Below are 21,658 nucleotides of genomic sequence, written 5' to 3' on the forward strand. Positions count from 1 at the left end.
ATTTTGGCCCAGGGAAACTGTCCAGACTTTTGATCTCCAGACCCATGAAAGAATAAATGTGTGCTGTTTTAAGCCATCAAGTTAGCAGTCTTTTGTTATAGCAGGGACAGAAACTAACATACAGACTCATGCTCATTAATGAATAACCGGTTTGTTCTGCATTCATTTAGTGTGCCCATTTTCCCTTCCATTAAATAAGTAACAAACAATCATCAGATGTTTTGTGAACAAAGAAGGGCAGCAGCTCGTCAATCCCATGCCCGCTAGAAGACACATTTCTCATTTCTTCTGGCCTTTGGTGTGTTAGCTTGCAAGAAGGTGTGACTACTGGACTGGTTTCAGGAGGATCGTGTGTCCTAAACTCTGTTAAGATCATCTGCTTTTCCTCAATAGTAGCGAGGTAAAACACTGCAGATTCACAGAGTTCATCATGATGCTGCCGTCCCAAACCATTGTTTCCCTGAAACCCCACCTTTTGAGGTAGATAAGGACAGAAATCAGTGTTGCGATGATGTCCAGGGACCGAGGAAAAGGTATGAAGTTCCTTCATCTGATCCACAACAGGAGGGCAATAAAGCAACAGGACAAGATGGGCTTAGCTACCATAACTCCATTCCTATTGTTTGGGTCAAGTTGACGTTGAGTGAGAACTTTGAGGAGAGTGTTCAAGACAGTTGATAAATGGTGGCGCATCTGACCTGCTATCAGCATTGGGTGGTAAAAAGCAGGCTGGTCTTAGAATTAGATAAACTCAACTTTGACACATCATATCTGGGCTTCAATGTCCTTATCTATAAAAAGGTGTGAGTTGGTTAGATCAATGCAAACCAGAATCCCTTATTTTTGTTATTTCATTGGCCTGTGTTGTCAAATAGTTTAAAATCAGTGCTCAATGTATAGCTTACAAATAATGCTGGGTTTTTTTAGAATATAAATTCAGTGAAAATTATTTTTCCTTCCATAGATAAAATGTATAGAATAAATAGCATCCCTTTAAAATTCTCAATAGAAATGATTATTTTTTGAAGGGAGTATCTGGGGAGGGGGGCGCATCAAAATAATGCCAGCTGATGTAATTATCATATTCATGACCATTGACTTTATGCCTCTTAACGGAATACCATTATTCAAATTCCCTCTTTGACCCTGGGTATAAACATGTGTCTGTGCTGTTAGATCCTTTCCTGAACTTTAATGAATTTATCACAACATGCACTTTGTCTTTAAGAACCTCCTGAAATAAACTTATGAAGTCTCTAAAATCAAGACACTGTAGAAAGTGCTGATTGTTACTCGTCAAATAAATTAATTAATGCAGTACCATAGGTGCCATAGGTGAGAAAGTGCTTATCTGTGAATATTTTCTTCAGTCATCAACCTGCTAAGAAAATGCATTTGCAGCTCATCGGGCTGTTAACTGTGTTATTTTCTTTGCAAGGGCTACCCCTTTTTCTTCACCTTTCAGAGGAATGCATTTAATTTGCTGGAAAGCAGAGCTGGAAGGTTGGCCAGACCCTCTGCACAAATGAATGTTTCCCAGAAAATGTGGGAGATGCACAAGGCTTCCCTTTATAGCCTTCATCTAGGGGAGAGTCACTTGGGTCAGGAGTCCAAGAGAATCTGAAATATATCTTTTGAAATGTACATAATATCTTCATAGGTCCATTTGGCATCTGACATTTGTCACATCTTTTTTTAATGGAGATATGATTTATAAACCATAAAATTCATTTAACAGTTCAGGACATTTGTGTATTCATGAGGTTGTGCAACTAACACCACTAATTCCAGAACATTACCATTGTCCCAGAAAGAAACCCTGTATACATTAGCAGCCACTCTGTAGCTCCCGGAAACTCCTCATCCACTCTGTCTCTATGGAGCTGCATGTTCCAGGTGTTTCATATGCATGGAATCATCTACTATTTGGTTTCTTTTAGGTAGCATAGTGTTTTCAAGAGTCATTCATATTGTAGCATGTATCACTATTTCATTCCTTTGTTTTAAGTTTTCATTTAAATTCCAGTTAGTTTATGGGGCGCCTGGATGGCAGCAGTCAGCGAAGCATCCAAATCTTGGTTTCTGCCCAGGTCATGATCTCAGGGTCATGACATCAAGCCCTGCATGAGGCTCCATGCTCAGCGTGGAGTCGGCTTGAAATTCCCTCTCTGTCCCCCTGCCCCTCCTGCTCTCTCTCTCTCTTTCTCAAATAAATAAAGAAATCATAAAAAAATAAAATAAAAAAAATACCACATCCAGTTAGTTCACATAGAGTGTAATATTAGTTTCAGGTGTACAATATGATGAGTCAGTGCTTCCAAGCAACACCTGGTGCTCATCACCGGTGTGCTCCATAATCCCATCACCTATTCCACCCATCCCCCAACCTGCCTCCATTCTGGTTGAAAAATACCATTATATGGGTATACCATGTTTGGTTTATCCATTCATCGAGTTGATGGGCATTCCAGCTTTTTTTTTTTTTTTTTTTGCTATTATGAATAATACCTAAAAGTTTTTGTGAGGTCATCTGTTTTCAGTTCTTTTGTGTATATACCCAACAGTTACATCACTGTGTTCCATGGTGATCTATGTTGAAATTTTGAGGAACAGTGAGACTGTTTTTCAAACGGCCACACCATTTTATAATCCCAAGTGTGTGAGGGTTCTGATCCCTCTACATTCTATTCAACACTTGTTACTGCCTGTCTTTTTTATTGCAACTACGAAGTGGATGAGAAACGGTGTCTCATTGTGATTTTGATTTGCATTTCTCAATGACTACTGATGTTGACCATCTTTTCATGTAGTTGTTGGCCATTTGTATGTCTTCATTAGACAAATGTCTATTCAAATATTTGCCCAGATTTGAGTAACCTGCTTTTTATTGTAGACTTGTAAGAGTTCCTTATATATTTTCAATACTAGACTCTTCTCAGATATATGATTTGCAAATATGTTCAATTCTATGGGTTGGCTCTTCACATCTTAATAGTGTTCTTTGAAGCAAAAATCTTTTTAATTTTGATGACGTCCAATTTATATATTTTTTTCTTTGTTTACTTGTGCTTTTGGTGTCATATCTAAGAAATCATTGCCTAATCCAAGATAATTAAGATTTGCAACCATGTTTTGTCTTAATAGTTTTATCATTTTTATGGTTACATGAAGGTCTTTGGCCCATTTTGAGTTAATTTTTGTATATTGTGCGAGCATTTAATTGTATCTTGACACCACATGAAAACCTCCAACTCAGCATCTCGTTATACAAGTAAATCAATTATGTTTTTGTAAGCAAAAGGTGGCAAAAAACAATCTATGCCATGAGAGAAAACTATCTTAAGTACTTTAAAGTATTTGTTTGTTATACAAATTAAAATATTTATTGCTATGTACATTATAAATTATCCTTACATATTAAAAGAGATTTTAATCTCTTTTTTAAGAGGTCTTTATTAGGTAAATTATTGACCTTATTTTACTTACTGTTTTTACTTGAAAGCAATGCAAGCATTCCTTTTTTTTTTTTTTACGATTTTGTTTATCAATTTGAGAAAGAAAGAGAAAAAGAGCACATGGGCACAAGCAAGGGGGAGGGGCAGAAGGAGAGGGAGAAGCAGGCTTCCCACTGAGCAGAGACCCTGATGTGGGGCTCCATCCCAGGACCCTGGGATCATGACCTGAGCCAAAGGCAGACCCTGAGCTACCCGGCACCCCCAGCATTTCTTTAAAAGCCATACTGCGTAACTTTGAATGCATTTGAGTTACTGTAACATTCAATGATTTAATTTCTCTACCAAAAAAATCTTTACAAATTACATACTACTCTTATGGCTATAACCTATATTAGCTACATGTTAGCAATATATTAGCCCTCAAAATTGCTCGTTAAAGTGTAGGTAACTGACAAAGAGAAATAATCTTGTAGCGTTCTGATGTCTTAAATGAAGTCTTAGAGGGCACCTGGGTGGCTCAGTCTTGAAGCCTCTGCCTTCCACTCAGGTCAAGGGATCCAGTGCTGAATCAGGTTCCCTGCTCAGCGGGAAGTCTGTTTCTCCCTCTGCCTCTGCCTGTCTCTCGCCCTGCTCGTGCTCTCTCTTTCTCTGTCGAATAAATAAATAAAATCTTTAATAAATAAAGTCTTAGATAAGTCGAAGTGTCTAAGAACAGAACATTTGGTAGAATGCCATCAGAGCTAATTGATCAGAAATTCATGAGAATATAGACATTTCTAACTCAGCAGGTGTGAGAGGAGAAGTGGGGAAGGAAACTAGAGTCAGAGATATTAAAAAAAAAAAAATCCTCATGGCAGAGGCATCTGAGAAACAATGAAGGATGCTGATTCAGGAGTTAGCCTTTCTCTGTCTTCAACTCAGTGCCATCAGTAACCAGTTCTTCCCCTCTGTAAGTATCAGTTTCTTCTTCTGTGAAATCGGTTTCATGACAGTATCTGTCTTGTCACATTGTCAGAAGGTTAAATGAGTTAATGCAGGTAGAGTACTTCTCTTGTATCCTTGCTTATAGAGAGAACCCAATTCATGTTAGCTTTATTATTTATTATTGTTATTATTCCAGAAACAGAAATCCCCAAATTACTGAAAATTCTTAACTCTCAGAATCAAATCTCTAGTCCTTGGAGTCATGCGAGACCTAACTTCAGAATAAGACCCCAAGCAAATTGTTTCTGTATACAGATGAATTTAGTTATCACTCCAGTCTTTGGCCATGAATTCCAAGAATCTAATTCCCTAGTGGGGAAAAACAAACTTGGAAGAACCATGGAGTAGTTATTACACAATTAATACTGAGGAAGAACCACCTACATAGAGCAGGGGAGTTAAAATAGCCTAAAATGTATTATATAACGATAACTAAATTTGCCAGTGAATCAATAGGAAAATGCAAGATGCCTTTGTTCTCACTTAGCTTGGACAGCAGATAAAACAGATCACTTACTTCTCTGAGTCGCATGTTTTGCCCCCTGGCAAATGAGATTTTGGATTTCCTCAAATGACCATTATTATTGTCCCCTCCAGATTTAAAAGTGCTATGGGGACACTCCCAAAATCATTGTAACCACTCATTTATTCTCAGTGCGATCCAAGATTGGATCAGAGAGCAACACTGGAAATCTTACCATTTATAGTAAGAGCACAGATAACCATAATGACACAGACTTGTATCTTCTTTTTCAAATTATTTATTTAAGATTTTGAATAGGTAATAGATTCCTATGATCCAAAAATTAAAAATATGAAAAAGGGTGTATAAAAAGGCTTCCTTCATCCATTCCGTTCCAACGACTCCCTGAAAACACATACATGTATGTGCACACACCACTTACCATGACTTCACTTTGATATCTTTCCAGATATTAATTATACATTTTTATATTCAAGGCAACACAAATACATCTTTTTCCTCCTTTCTACATGCTACTAATATGTAATGCTCTCTCTTCTGTACTTGCCTTTTTTTTTTTTTCCACCTAACAATATATCTTGGAGTTATTTCCATGTCAGCAATGAAGATTTCCCTCATTCTCTCTCTTATAGGAATAGAACATTTCATTATTTGTATGCATCATAATTTATATAACGAATCCCCATGGAGTGCTACACATATTTCCATTTCTTTCTGTTTTATTAAGGATCCTCTTTAATTTAAAAAAATACACATTGAATATTATCAAATGCCTTTTCCACATACATTGAGACAAATGACTCTCATAGTTTTAGCTACTGATTTGCTCAATTATGTTAAACTTCTTATTTTTAAATCATCCTTGTGTTCCTGAAATAATCCTCTTTTGACTGTGGTTATTTATTTCCTTTAATAATGATTCTTCTTACTAGAGTTCTGTTTGCTAATATTTTATTCAGGAGTTTGGCGTTGATAGCCATGTCATACTGTTTATGGCTTTCTTTTTGTGCTATCTTTATTGGGTTGTGAAATCAGTGTTATCCTGGCCTCACCCGTAAGAATCACTTAGAAGCTGTCCTCCTTCTCTTTTTGAAGCTTTCCTTATACTGCTCTGAAACAGCCTGAGTAACACGGGAGTTCTCCATTTTTCTAAAGATTTGGTAGAACTCCTTTGTGAAACTGTCTGGGCGTGGAACTTTCCGATGCTTTCACAAATACCTCTGTCTTATTTATATTATTTGTCCAATGTGTTTTTTTGGTGTAGTTGTGTTTTTTAAGGCTCAGGAACAGAAGGTTGGGTTTATCTGAAGCCTCACTTCATGGTACATCATTATCCTTTGTACCTTAAGGGCACCTCCATGTTCATTTTTTTTAAAAGCATCCTTCATAGGGGCAACCACTTTCATAGGTCTCATAAGCATCTTTCTCAAAATATTATATAACCTTGCAAACTGCATTTGTGTGTGTGCGTGCATGCATTCCTTTATCTACAAAAATGGTGTTGTACTCCGTGCCTTAACTCCATTCCTTACGTTGTCTCTCGAGCACTGTGTGCTAAGACCCATTCAGGTCACTTGGCAAACATGAAATCCACTGCTTCTAACCGGCACAGTAGACCCCAAAGTGTATATCCTCTTGGTTTTAAATCCGTATTCTTCCAGTGGTAGGCACCCAGGTGGTCCTCACCTCCTCCCTCCCCCACCACGTGGTTGTATAATTAATATCCTTGTATCTGGCTCCTTGGAAATCTACGTAAGAATTCACAGGTGGAATGGCTGAAGCCACAGCACTTATTATCTCTTCTGAGTAAAATGGCTGAACCACCTACTCTAGCAGTTTATAAGGATTTCTACTTCGTGAGCCCCACTGATTATCTAGTTTTCTGATCGTTGTCAGCCCCGTAGGTGCCCACCAATAATATCACTGTTACTTTAATTTTTATTTTGATTTCTCTTCAAATACCAGTTACCCAAACACTGGTCCTCAGTGTCCTGTCTTTCACATCCTTTGCCCACTTTTCTAATGGAATTTCTCTATTTTTCCTTTTTGGTTTTCAAGGGTTTCTTGATTAATCTTGATATTAACCCTTGGCTTTAGACATTGCAAATGCCTTCTCTTACACTGTCGTCGATCTCTCTGCTTTAGTCAGGGTGACCTGTGTGGACTAGAAATCCTTAATTTTGATGTAATCGATCTTTTCAGAATTTTAGTATATGGTCTTGCTTTTGAGGTTTCATTTGAAAAACTTTTCCTGCTAACTTTCTGATCACCAATTCTAATTGGGGAGAGCAGGGGGTTTCCTACACACCCAAGTGATTCTCTGGCATCAGCTGAATGTCACACTACGCAATTCAATTTTGACCCCACTCACTTGGAGGTAACATCAGATCCCACCATTTAAGGGCTCAGTCCCACAAGACTGCTCCCCACTTGAAGTGCCAGTCACAAGTTCATGCTGTCACCTGTGCTTCTGACTGACTGGCTATAGATTGGAGGTTCCAATGACCCCCTTCCTTGGGTTCAATTAATTTGCTAGAGTGGCTTGCAGAACTCAGAAGAATATTTCACTCACTAGGTCACTGGTTATTATAAAAGGGTATAATTAGGAATAGCCAGCTGGAAAAGTTGGAAAGAGCAAGGTATGGGAAAAGAGTGTGGAGCTCTCAAGCACTCTCTGTACACTCCACTCTCTCCACACCTCCATCAGCCCGGAAGTTCTCGGAACCCCGTCCTTTGGGGCTTTGTGGAGGCTTTGCTCCATAGACATGATTGATTAAATCATTGGCCATTGGTGATTGGACTCAGTCTACAGCCTTTCTCCCCTCCCTGGAGGTTGGGATATGGGGCTAAAAGTTCTAAGCCTAAAAGTCAGCTCTCCTAGCAACCAGCCCCCATCTTTAGGTTACCTAGGTGCTTGTCAAATTTATTTCATTAATATCACAACAGGCACAGTTTTTGCTCTCATGACTTAGGAAATTCCAATGGCTTTTAGGAACTTTGTGCCAGAAGTGGGACAAAGACTATTTATTTACGAGCATAAATCACAATATCATACCTGCTCCAGGTAACAAAGACATTCTTTCATATTTTCTTCTATTAACTTGGTTTTTTTTTTCCTTAGAGATTTAATTACTTAATTAAGTCTATTCAAAGTTTACCTTTATTTGAGATATTTAGGAAGAATTTAGCTGAATTTTTCCCCAAGTTTTTCTAATACCATGTTAATTGGTTGTGTAGTTGTGATGGTCAACTTGATGTGTCAGCTTGCCTGGGCATGGTAAGGTACCCAGATGTGTGGTCATACATTGCTCTGGATGGCTTTGTGAGAGTATTTTTGGTTGAAATTACCATTTAAATCGGTAGACTTGAATAAAGCAGTTTGCTCTCCATAATGTGGGTGGGTCTCGTCCAATCAGTTAAAGGGCTGAGAAGAACAGAAGATGGACCTCCTCTGAGCAAGAGGAAATTCTGGGGCAGCTTGCCTTCAGACTTAAACTGCAGCATCAGCAACACTTCTATGGCTATCCAGTTTCCTGGCTCACCCTCTAGACTTTGGATCTGCCAGCCTTCATAATCATGTGTTACTACTTTGTTACAATTAACACTTGTTTAGTGAAGGTTCAGGGAGCTGGATGGTGAGTCATAGTTCAGTAAAAGAGCACAGAAGAAATTGAAATAGAGAATTTTATTACTCACAGGTGCTGGAGGAAGTACACAGCATTCTTCGAAATTCCACATGGGAAAGGCAAGGGAGGGAGCAGGTAGAGAAAGTGACAGGATCTAGGGCACATGCCTTTATCAGGATCTGCGGGTAGAGTGCTTTGGGGTTCTCAGATTAAGGAAAGATTGATAAGTTCAAATTTAAGAAAATCAGGGTTTTGGCAAGCTCCATGGGGATTCTATCCAAAGGGAAGGTCCAGGGTGTATGGGAGACTATTTGCTACAAGGACATTTGTGGAAGTCACATCAATAACCTACACTTACCTGTGACCCTGCGGGCTGTTATCGAGGGCATGGGCTTGCCTGAAGGACAAGAGATGGGTTAAGGCCCCCAGTGGCTGCTTGGCCACATAAGATGAATGCCAAGGCAGCAGTACCATGGAGAAGTTTAGATAAACTATAAACATTCTGAGAGCCAATTCCTTAAAATAAATCTATAGACACACATATCCTACTGGTTCTGTCTCTCCAGAGAACCCAGACTTATGCTGTAGTTTTAGCTTTAAACATAATTTATGGAAGACCATACATTCAGGGCTCTGGCCTTAAGCTCTGTATCTTGATCGTTGGTCTGATAGAACGATAGTATTAACCCTCCTTTTATAAAACTAAGTCTGTGACTTCTGTCATAACAACTGGTAGGACAAATTCCACACCATGTCTCCTTTTTGGATTGTTTAACAATTTATAGAACTTCACTCCTCCGTGTACATTTTAGGATAAGTTTATCAAGTTTCTTTTTGAAAATCTAAATGTAATTTTGATTAGGGTTGTACCAAAATTATGGGTAAATTCGTTGCAACCGAGAGCACGAATATCTCTCCATTTCTTTGATTAGCATATTTATTTTTTAATCTTCCTTGTTTCCAAGTGAATTTATTTCAGAGTACTGCCATGCTGTCACACAGTTTTAAAAACCAACTTTTTTGAGATGTAATTTAAATTAAATAAAAGGTAGTCATTTTAAGTGGACAGTTCGTTGTTTAAACTTACGCATCCATCCCACTGAGTGACCATCCACAGTCACATCACCACTACCTTCCAAAATGTTCCCTCGTGCCCTTGCCAGTCAGTCTTTTCTGACTCTTCACCAAAGCAACCACTGATCTACAAATCAGTTTTGTATATAGATGGAAACATACAGAAGGTACTATTTTATGCCTGGTGTCTTCCACTCAGTATAATGTCTTTGAGGTCCATCCCTGGACCATTAGCAGGTCCATCCTCTTGAGTGAATCAATTCTTCATTCTTTGTTATTCCTGTTAGTCCACTCTACAGATATACCACAATTTGTTTAGCTGTTCATCTGTCAATGAGCATTCGACTTGTTTCCAACTTGAGGTTAATACAGAGAAGTCTTCTGTGAACTTTTGAGTATGAGTATTTGTGATGTCCCACAAATTTTGAACTATAGTATTCTCATATTGTTCATTAGTAAATACTTCCCAATTTTCCTTGTGATTTGCACCTTGACTTGAGAGTTATATAATTGTGTTACTTAGCTTCCAAATACATGAGTTTTAAGATTTCCTTTTGTTATTTTCTAACATTTCCAACTCCTACCTATTCTGGGATCAGTTTTTATAACTTGTTATCCTAGAAAAAGTATCCCTTACAACCAAGGTCACACATTTATTTTTATGAAGGGATGCAGTCCATTCCATGAATGTCTTTTAATCCCCTTTTTTCCCTATGGTTCTTTCCTTTTCTTTTCTTTCTTTTTTTAAAGTTTGTTTGTTTGTTTGTTTGTTTACATAATCTCTACATCCAATGTGGGGCTCAAACTCACAACCCTGAGATCAAGAGTCCCGTGTTCCTTGGACTGAGCCAACCAGGCACCCCTCTTTGATTTGTGTCTTCTTTCTTCACTTATTTGGATGAGCTGATAGTTTTGCTTTGCATTGCTCCTTTAAAACAAAACAAAACAAAACAAAAAACAGATTGGGAGGGTTGACTCTCTCTTTATTTTCTCAATTAATTTATATTTTCCTCTTTCATACTTTCTCCTTCTTTCCTTTGGTTTATTCTTTCTTGTTAGTTTATTTTCATTTTTTTTATTACATATAAAGAGAATAGAGTAGAATTTATAGTTTTATAACACAAATTCTGTTAGGTAATATTTTCATTTTCATTATTTCCTAAACGTTCCATAATTTTGGTTTTGGATTCCTGTCTGATCCAAGAGCTACCTAAGAAACATTAAAAAAAAAAAAATTCCAAGTGAGTAGAGCTTTTGTTGTTGTTTGTTTTCTTCTAATTTTTTTCCATAATAATCAGGAGATGATTTTCGTATAGACTGGACTTTGCTTAGTTTCTTTGTGTCCTAATATATGGTCTTTTTTAATGAATGTTCCATGGACACTTAGGGAAAAAGGTATGCTCTGTGTTCATCGAACAGTGTATGAGATATAGCAGTTGGATTTCCATTGTTAATTTTTTGTGTAGGCCTTTTACCGCTTTTACGAATTTTTATTCCCTTGACCTGCCATGGACTAGGAGAATGCAAGCAAGTCTCTTCCTAGAAAGTATATTTGCCCGTATCTTATTGTATTGAATATATTTTCTTTATGCGCGTTGATATTACATTCTTAGGCTTATGTATATTCAAAACTGTTAGAACCTTGCTCTGAGTTATACTCTTTATCATACTAAACTGTGATATATGACCGGAAGGGAACCAGTAGATCAGAATTATTATAGTTCTATTTCCTCCCCACCATTCTTTCCTCCACTATCAATTTTAGTTCCAAATATTTATTTTTACACTTTGAATATACTTTTACTTCTACCATTTGGTGTATCAGCTATAAATTATGTTTTCTCTATCTGAGAGATCAGGAAATCAGTTCACCTAGGCAACCTCTGCTACGTCACACTATTATGATCACATTAACATCATCAGGATTTATAACACTTACATTCCATCCCATAACAACACATCGGTATGGATCTAAATGGAGTCATAGTGACTGCCAGGCCTTTTGCTGTGCTTTTGATTCTGGTTGCCAGGTCTCCACCAACAGGTCGTAGGCTCAGAAGAGAGAAGGCCTTTGTCCCTGTCCTGTGAGGACCACAGCGTACAGCTCCAGTGCCAGGAAGACTGAGAGGAATGCAGACGGTTTGGAGGCTGGGAATCTGGGTTTGGAGCCACAGGGGGGGCTTGGCCCAAGGCACCGAGTTCATGAGCCTGTGAAGGCTGCAGTGCCCAGCAGCAGAAAGAGGGCAAAGTAGAGCAAGCGGGAAGGACTCGGCTACAAACACAGCTGATGTGTCCCTGAAAACTCAAGGATAATCGGGTCAGAGATTTCGCAGGGAACGGAACGTAAGTTCTACGGAGGAGATGGGGACACTGAATCCTGAAAATCTGGGTTTCAGTGGCAACGTGGTCACATGTGACCCTCAGGCCAGATAGGCCTGGGAACATTTAGACTACATCGAATTTCAGATGTGACTCAGGAGGAAAATACATTTTTGTGTGTGTGTGGGTAAATAGTGAGGTTTGCTTAAACAGAAATGTGAGATAATAGCTGTTTATTTGAAGCTCTTACCCTAACAGATACAGATGTGTGCTTTTGTCTTTAAATAATAATCAGAGTTAGGACTGGAGACAAGAAGAAAATACTCCCTATTACAACTGCTAGCTTTCTCTGTATTGAATTTAAAATCGTCTTGTTGTTGCCTTTCTGCCCTCAACCACGATGCGTGCGTGCGTGCGAGCACACGTAGCCCTCTGGGTTTTGACTTCAACACGCCTGGGGTTTCACATCCCACCTCCAACTGTCCAAATACCCCTGCCCCCGCCCTCCCCTGAGCCGTCAGGGGCACAGGTCCAGAAAAACCAAATCACCTTGTCACAAGGCTTTCCTGTTCCCTCTTCCAGAGGCCACTTCTTCCTCCTTTGAATTCCCATGATCTTTTATCTGTGCCTCTCATGGAGCTTATCTCTTTCTGGCTTGTATTATAGTTGTTTACGTGTATTAGACATCATGGTCAAGAGGAAAGAGCTTCTGGCTGTAGAGTCAGACCTGTCTGAGGACAGATCCCAGGTCCATCCCTCACTAGGTGGGTGGCCTTGGGAAAATACCAACTTTTGGAAGCCTCCTTTTGGGGTGGGGCGGGAGTGGGGGGCGGTGTGCAAAACATAAAAATAATATTCTCTCTCAGAATTGTTTTGAAGATTGGAGATAGCATACGCAAAACACAAGACTTGGTAAAATACCAAGAGAAGTCAAACGCTATTATTATTATCGTTATTTGTGACGTTATTTTGGTTAATTCTTACATCCCCTACTAAAGTATTTATTTATCCATTTATACAACAGATATTTATTGAAGTCAAAGTCTGTGTCAGGCACTGGGGGCCGGCGTGGAACAAAAGACAGAGGGATTGCGGGATAAAGGCAGAAGGTAAACAAGCAAACTAAGAAATACAGAGATAATTTGAGATGACAATTGCACTGTGAAGAAACTCGAAATATCCCGCGGAGGGCAAGAGAGGCAGGGGAGGGAGCGAAGGCCAGTTCTGGGAAGGGAGCTTGGACAGAGCGGTCTCCTGGTGGATGAGAGGGAAGCACCTACGGGAAGTTCTGAAGCCAGGGCATTTCAGAGGAGGGGGCAAGGCTGCGAAGGGTCTGGGTGGGGAATGAGCTGACAGCAGAAGGAGTGAAGGAGAGTATGATAGGAATCAGACAGGAGAGACAGGCAGGGACCTGTCCCTCAGAGTCCTGCTGGCCCTGGTCAAGAGCACGGGTTTGATTCTCTGTGTGAGTGGGAACCTCCAGGAAAGACACAGTGCACTGGTTTGTATTCAGTGTTTTATCTGCCATTGTGTTTGCCTCCTGGAGAGCTGTTAGCCAGCAGCTGGGCCCACAGATTTTTGAGAAAGTAGAGAGGAAGGGAAAAGAGGAAGCCAGGAAGAGAGAGAGAGAGAGAGAGAAAGGGAGAGCCCGAGGTGGGGGGGGGGGGTGAGGGGAGAGAAGATCCTAGTAGACACCCACACAGATGAATCTGATGGTTTTCCCCCTTGTTGGGCTTCAAGGACAGACTGAGGCTGGCCTTGGTGGGTGGAGAAAAACCTCCATCCTCCTGTGAACATTTGGTGTCACACTGGTCTCTTTCCTGGGGTGGTCCCAGATGGCGGTGGGGGCTGGGGACCTGGGAGGTCTTCGAGAAGAACAGTGTCCTGGCTGCCTCTGGCTTTCAGGTCACAGATAACAACTGTCAGATGGTCTCACTGTGAAGCAATAAGCTTCCCCAAAACAAAGAGGCGGGCCAAGCTCCAGAAAAGCTGCAGTCTGGACAAAACACACAAGCCTGGAAAAAATTAAAAGTTCATGAGCGACTGAACAAAGCACCTCGGGGAAATGCAAGGGGTTAAACGTAAGCAAGTACACGATGTTCCCGAGCCCCAGAAAGCAAGGCAGAAAAACAATCACACATCCTTGATGAGGGGGGAAAGGAAAGCAGGAGAGAGACAAGTCAGTGTTCCCCTGTGAGAACTAAAAATAATGCCATGTGAGGTTGGCCCAGCCCTAAAATGGAGGGAAAGAGAAATAAAAGGCAGGAGAAGGGATGAAACAGGATGAGAGGACATTGTCCAGAGACAGGGCCTGCACAGCCCCCCCCCCCCCAGCTCTTTTGTCTTGGGCAGAAGGCTCTCTCCACAACATGGGATGCCTGAATGTCCCCTAGTGGGGCTCCCTGGACACCCTCCTCTCTAAGAGCTCTGTGGCAGGGAGAACCTATTTTATCAATGCAGCAGAAACAACAGCTTCCTCTTCAGTATTTTTTCTTCATGAAGTTTGATCTTATATATGGAAAGAGTTGGACTCAAGCCCAGCCAACCCTGGGGGCCCGATGGTGCAGGGGACATTTGCTAATAGACAAACATCCCCAAAATGGTGCTTCAGTGAGACCGGAATAGCTGTATTGAGATGAGCAGGGAGTGTGAGAGGGTGAGACCCGGGGACCCTACAGGAATCCAACGGAAAGGTGATAGTGCCTGGATGGGAGGCGAATGCCCCTTCCCGGCTCCTATCTTGAGGAGAGTAACACAGTAGCTAGAATGAAAGGGAGGGCTGGCTGACGTGTTTGTTGTTCTTAATGCCCAGTTTCCTCATGTGTGCCAGTCTTGCACTCAAAAAGCTGCACGAGTGCATTTCTGAGAAGCCACACAGAGATCACAAAATTCCACCTGAGGCTTTGTCATCAACTTTCCCTGGAGCACGGGACCTTTTTTTTTTTTTTTTTTTGGCCAGAAATACAGAATAAAGACCAGAAAAGGTAGGCTTCTTGTGTCTAAGGCTTTTTAAACATTACATATATAAAACGATATACCAATGATAGACCAGGGTATGGCGGGAGTCTCTTTAATGAGTACCAAAACCTTTTCAGAGTAAATAACATCATCCCCACGTTATATATGGTAGAACACAGGTCCGAGAAGCTACGCAATTTTCCCGTGGTCTCTTAGTAAACAGGATTTCCTGGTTGGCCTAGAACTGTCTAATTCCAACACTTTCCAACCCTTTCCTAGAATAAAAACTTATCTCTCCATGACCACAAAAGGAAAAATTAAATGGTGCATTTCAACTGCGTGGTCATCTTTGTTGAAAATCTTTGAGCATTGGTGAAGTTTTCATTGGGGACTCAACATTTGTATGGAGCATACACAGTGGGCATCATCTTCTTACTTGGAGTACTATGGTGTGGTTTCCTCTTTTGAGTTTGTAATTTCCAGAGAGAAATGCTTTTTTTTTCAATTTTTGGCTGAGGGTTTCTTTGTGTCATGAAGATCAGCTCCTTTGCTGGGGCACGGAAGAGTAAAAATAGATTTCCCGTTAGTAGCAACAAGTAGGAGTTGTTTGTCTGCCAGAAGGAAATTCTTTCATTCTTTTCCTGCTTCGGTTCTTTTTGTGCCAACAACTAAGCAAGGTTCATCACTGAGTGAGCCAGAGCCAACCTCACGGATGGGTGGTGTAGGTGGTCCCCTACCAAAATGACCTCAGGGATGTGAAGACAAGGGCGTTGAACCCAGGAGAGACTTGAGAGCACCAGCCAGGCAAGAACCGCCGACTCCCCAAAAACAAAAGAGAGAAAAAGTTTAGCTTTGATGGATTTACCCAGAATTGGAATGATTCCGAAAATCTAGAAATTGAGGTTATTGTTAATTTAGCAAACATGCAAGTATTATGTCATTGTCGAAGTAAAATTTTATTTTAATTACATGTAGAAGAAAGGGATCGCCTCATCATAATCCTTTCCAAGGCTCAGTGCCTATAAAGTATTTAATCTGCTTTAAACCCCTTATTAAACCCCACATGGGTACCTAAAATCCCACCATTAGCAATTACTTTCTGTTTGCCAAAGTGTTCTCTTCCTTCTGGGTATGTTTTCTTTTTTGAGCCAAATACCCTGGGAGCTAATACATTCATTTTATATACCTCTGGAAAAAATAGTTTATCAGATGTGTTTTCTCCACTCCAGAAAGACCCTGGGCCCCACAAAAATATTTGGTGAAGGGGTTACCCCACTTCAACCAATGTGTAGAATTGAGGAGAGAAAACTCTAGAGACAAACTTTTCTGACAGAGGATTTTTGCCCTAGGGCAGTCCCTAATTCTATACCATTTGCCAGGGCATTATAAATATTGTAAAATTCTGTGATTCCAAGAAACTATCTCTCTGCTCTGAATCTTTGTTGAATCCACTAGAAATCACAGTCCCTTCTTCCTGGGGGGGGTGGGGAATGACCACTGCCAACCCTGTGAAAAACATCACATCAGATTTTTGCGTTGACAAGTTTCTGATCCCCAGGTTACAATTAAGTAAACCTCATATTTTATAAACAAAGAAGTGGAGGGCTGTACAGAAGCGCTTTGCACACAGTCACACAGGTAGTGGCAAGGCAAAGACAAGAAGTGTAGTCACACAGCCATTAAAAGAACCCCCTCCCCGCCCCCGCCATCAGATTCCCATCTGTCAAACATCTCAGCAAACAGGAATATTAGGGATACTCTATTCAGGGAGAAGTTTGTTTAGCTCAGCCAAACTCATTTTATTTTTCAACAGATGAAGTAAACCAGATTCCGAAGTCTCCACTTTTGTTCACATTATGGGGCATGGGTGCCTGCTAACTGAGATAGTTGGTGTGCGGTGGGGAAGAGAGAGGGATGTAAACTTAAATGAACAATTCAAATTTAAACCAGAAACATGCCACTAATAAAAAAAAAATAAGTTGGCTGTTTTAGACGCCTAACATTTCCTTCCTGAATTGGGGGGGCAGGGCTGTGTGTGTGTGCACATGCACACGTGTGTGGGGTGGTGTGCATATGTGTGTGCATTTTGCTGCCATCTTCTGTGACAAGCAAATTAGAAGCTGCATTTAACCTGGTGAGGAAAATCACTTAATTTAAAATGGAGTTTTAAAAGAGACAGCCAAGGTAACACTTTCATCCTGACTTAACCAGAAACCCTCCAAAGCACTAGAGAAAGTTAGACTTGGGGGTAGGGGACTCAGGGAGGGAGTACAGGTTGTGTCTGGAGTATTGAACTGTAAAATCAAGAACTTTCCACATGGCATTTTCTGACAACCTAGGGTCATAAATGTAAACCAGGATTTCAAAGAACATGGATTTTTTTGTTATTTTCCATGTCTTTCCATTACTAAACTTTAAAAACAAAGCTCTGGGCTTCACTGGAATGGAGTGGGGCTTCCAGATCTGTACTTACTCACTGAGTGACCTTAGACAAGTTCTTCTTCAGGCCTTTGATTTTTTTTTTCACTCTCTAAAATAGTGTTTTATATAATATCTACAAAGCTTTGGGACGAAAGGTTATGCAGGAACATGAGCTGATCCATGACCAGACATAGGCATGTAGCAAAATGCTCAGTAAAGTTGAGTTCGGTGGTAGGGAGGGTTCCAGGAGAAGTTGTGAACTCATGGGACCCTAGTTTCTTGACCTGAGTATAAGCAGCTGCACCAGATGACAGATAAAGGACTCCATCCAGCAGTTACCCACTGTGATTCTAGGATGTTTTCTGGTCTCTTTGAAAGTCATGATTTCTCAAATCCATGCATCAGCTTCACACACTGGGTCCCTGGAAGAACCCCCCCAAAACTCACCAGCAGAGGAGGGTATTAAGGAATCCATTTAGTCAATCTGCTATAAATTCAATTTTAAAATAAAGTTGTAGTCAGTGAGGGTGGCACTAAAATACAATTTCCTTATGCGTAAAACAAGTGGTCCAAATCTGAGATTGCTTGCAGTGCAAGCTCCAAAGAGGCAAGAACTGTGTCATTATGAGGGTATCTCTCACACACAGTATAGAATAGTTACTCAATAATATTGTGGGTGTGATGGATGAATAAAATATTGATACTCTATAATAACCAAAAAAATACCCAAGGAATTGCCTTCCTAGCTAATGACTCAATTTATGACAATGGCTCTTCTTTTTCTTTTTTAATCCAGTAATCCTGAAACCTCTTATCTTTGTCTTATAATTTACCAGGTATTATCTTCCTGACTGGAATTCATGCCCTTGGCTCTGATTTCCAGTTTAGGCACAACAGTTGATGACAAGTTAGAAAAGGAGACTGGAAAAGGATGCCTGTTTTTTGTCTCTCTGATTGGTTGAGGATACCACAAACTTCTTTGAACTCCTTTTGGAATTTCTTGAGGAAACCCAAACCTTCTTTAATTGGTTTCTTCACCCCTCCCCCCACCTTTTGGCTATTAACCTAGAAGTACAAAAAACAAAACAAAACAAAGTATTATCCTAAATGTACTCTAATTCAACTCTGCTTGCCTAACTATGAAAGTATTTCAGTGTTTGTAAATGAAATTTAAAGAAGTCCTTTGGGTACCTCAGTGAGCAACTATACAGGGATTAATAAATAAACTCTGCTAAATCTGATCATAAATTCTGTCCAACAGCAATATAATGGTGGCTGCAGAACTTCATAAGACTCTTTCAGCACATTGGGGAGAATTTCAGAATCCCAGGGCACAAACTTTGCCTCATCCCAAATATCTCTCTTGAAAAACATCAGTTCATAGGGATCAGCAAACATTTCCTATAAAGGCCAGATATTATTTTATTTCGTGGGGGGCAGGGCATTTGGTCTTGGTTCCAATTGCTGTGATAGTGTTATAGGCAATACATAAAAGAATGAGCAAGACTGTGTTCCAATAAAACATTATTTACAAAAACAAGCAGCTGGCTGGATTTGGTTTATAGGCTACAATTGTCTGACCCATGACTGACTGATCATGGCATAGTGTGATGTATGAAAATGTAGACATGTGGGGAATTCACTGAGATTCACATCCAACTCCCTTTGTGTTTTTTAAATATTTAGTTTTGTTTTGCATTATTAAAGCAAGACATGATAATTGGAAAAACTTATGGAAAAATAGAAAAGCTAAAATTAAAATAATTTATAATGCCATCAGACATACCACTTCTTAATATTTTGTTTCATTTAGGATTTTGTTCTGTAGAATCAGGATAATGTTGTATAATACTGTAAGTGCAAGTTTCCCTAATTCCTTTGTTTTTCTGCTATGTCCTACCTAAATTTAGGCCAATTTTCCTAACTTCTACTTTATAAATTGCTTTTCCCAGATGCAATAAGGATCTCCTGCAATATCATTTCTTTTCTCACATCTAGAAGCACATAATACTTAAGCACATGATGCTTAAGATTTGGAGCAATATACATACAGAAGAGAGCAGAAATGATAATGCCTAGTGAACACCAACAACACGTTCTTCTAAGGTCAGTGTATAAAATAACCCCAGGGAGATGTGTGTTCTGGGGAAATAACTGATTACTAATACGGTCTCATGAAGTCTTTGCTAAAATCTATTTGGTATCAGCTTTTCAGGAAATTCTGTCTAATTCATGTATAGTCCAAACTTTGAGAAGTCCTGTGGATTGGTGGGGTTCAGGACATGCTACCCCAAAATAAGACACCTTAGAATATTAAATATTTTAAGCTGAAGAAACTGAAGAGAACAGCAGAAGCAGGATGATCGTTCTGACCTTCTCCCCTGGAGCAGGTCATGACACACTTATGTGAGTGGTGCCTGCCCCACACCCACAGGGACAGAGCCTACTTCTCTCCAAAGACAAAGAGGTGTCTGAGAAGAATGAGAATAAGCAGGCTCTATTGTTTCCCTGTTTACTACCATAGCCTCAGACTCCTTAACCTTTCTCCTTCCTCCACAATTGCCCACTTTTTATCAAAGCAGGCCTAAAAACATCCTCATCTAGCTGTTTCTTTGGGTCTTCATTTCCTGAGGAAAGAGGCCATGTTATGCAGAATTTACACTGAATACATTTGGATGCTCTCCCCCTGTCAGTCTGTATTTGCCAGTTTAATTTTCAGGGACCTCAAAAGTGGAGGGAAACTGTTTCCTCCCCTGCAGGGTCTAAGAGAGGGAATTCCTGGACTGGAGGTCCCATCATTCTTTTACTTCAGGTGAGGTCTCACTCTTTAGTTGAAATTCATGTTTCCACCTGCTCATGTTTTCTCCTCTGGCCAATCTTGGTCATCTATCTGATCATCCATATTTCTAACAGAGAATTTAAGAAGCTCTGATTCACTTCTGTTTACAGAATTAATATGTAAAACCGAACTCCTAAAAACCCAGGAGTTTGGATTTTATGTGGCTTTCATATTTCACCTGTTGCCCTAGCTCATTCTTCAAATAAAACTGAGTATTTCTGTTCTGTTGCTGAAAAGGGGGATATTTATGGAGAAAAACAATAGGGAATCAGAAGATTTTTGACCCGAATAAACTAAGCTAGACATAAAGGTAAAGGATGGAAACAAACCTAATAAGGCCCTGCTACTTTGTAGGGTGAAAGTTGTAAGTTGGACAGCGCTTCATTTTTGGGCTCCCATGAGATCATACTTGCTCAGCAAATTCATGACACAAGGCAGCTGCATACGTAGTAATGTCTACGTATGATTTCAACAGAAGTTAGAGTGATGTTTACTGTGTGATACCACTGGGGGAGAAAAATCAGTTGTGGTCATTGTTTTTGTTTTGTTTTTTTCTTTTAAAGTAAATGGACACAGTTAATATACATGAAGATGAAAGAATGACTTCAAGCATTTATTCAATCATGTTCTGTGCTACCTATGAACAACAAAGATATTTACAACACTGAGCAGAGGGAAGACCCTTCCAGCCTCATGTGCCAAGTAAGAAAACTCAGGCTTCTTACTCTCAGTGGAGTATCATGCTGATTAAGAAAATGAAATTAAAAAATTAATTTCCAATCTCTTTCCACAACGTCAATAATTTGAGTTTGCTCTAACAATGTGAGACACACCTATCATCTGTTTAAATTGTTTGAGCAAGAGAACTCAGTTTGGGAGAAGGTGGGGGAGTTGGCTGTTTCTCTATTGGCAAGGTGGTTTATTATTTTCAAAAACCATCGGTGTCCTATCCCTTCTAGGGATACAATCCAAAAGGTTCCACTGGCACAGAAACTGGGGTTTCCCAATTCGCCCACCATGAGCCACCTAGTTAAGCACACATTCCTAGAGAGCTCCAGGGAATCAGCATTTCTAAGTGACACTAATAATCCAACAAGTTTGGGCAACCCTTCTCCACAGTGGTTTTCAGCTCTGACCCTGTACTAGTCTCCCGGAGAGTACAAAAAACAGCGGTCCGTAGCCGCGACCAATGCCCAGACCCCACCCCAAAGTAAATCAGCACCTTGGACTTGGCCCCACCATTGAAGTTTTTGAAAGCCACCCGGTGATGGTAATGCGTCTCAGGCACCGTGCCCAGGACCCCTCGATGCCAATCCGCATTTGAATAACCTCTTGGGGGATCCATGTGCACACTGAAGGTTTCCACAAAGCTGTTTAAAGGGCCTATCAACAGAACATCTACCTTGCCATCCGGAGGAAGATGGAGTTTTGCTCCCTACTCCCTCTTCCCATTTACTTCTACCAACAAAAGCAGCTTAAAATCTTTCCAGAGGTCTAG

The 21,658-nt window shown here is 40.2% G+C and overlaps 1 long non-coding RNA gene across 1 annotated transcript; it reads left to right on the forward strand.

The window, feature by feature from the left end:
* The first annotated feature begins 11,605 nt into the window (after positions 1-11,605).
* On the forward strand, positions 11,606-20,961 carry LOC116867706. Its single transcript, XR_004382650.1, has 4 exons — positions 11,606-11,966; positions 12,609-12,706; positions 19,274-19,427; positions 20,724-20,961. It is a non-coding gene; the product is annotated as an uncharacterized LOC116867706 (long non-coding RNA).
* Positions 20,962-21,658: the final 697 nt, after the last annotated feature.

This window comes from Lontra canadensis, unplaced genomic scaffold (genome assembly GCF_010015895.1).
Source record: "Lontra canadensis isolate GAN:19392208 unplaced genomic scaffold, GSC_riverotter_1.0 scaffold13, whole genome shotgun sequence".
NCBI classification, from domain to species: Eukaryota; Metazoa; Chordata; class Mammalia; order Carnivora; family Mustelidae; genus Lontra; species Lontra canadensis.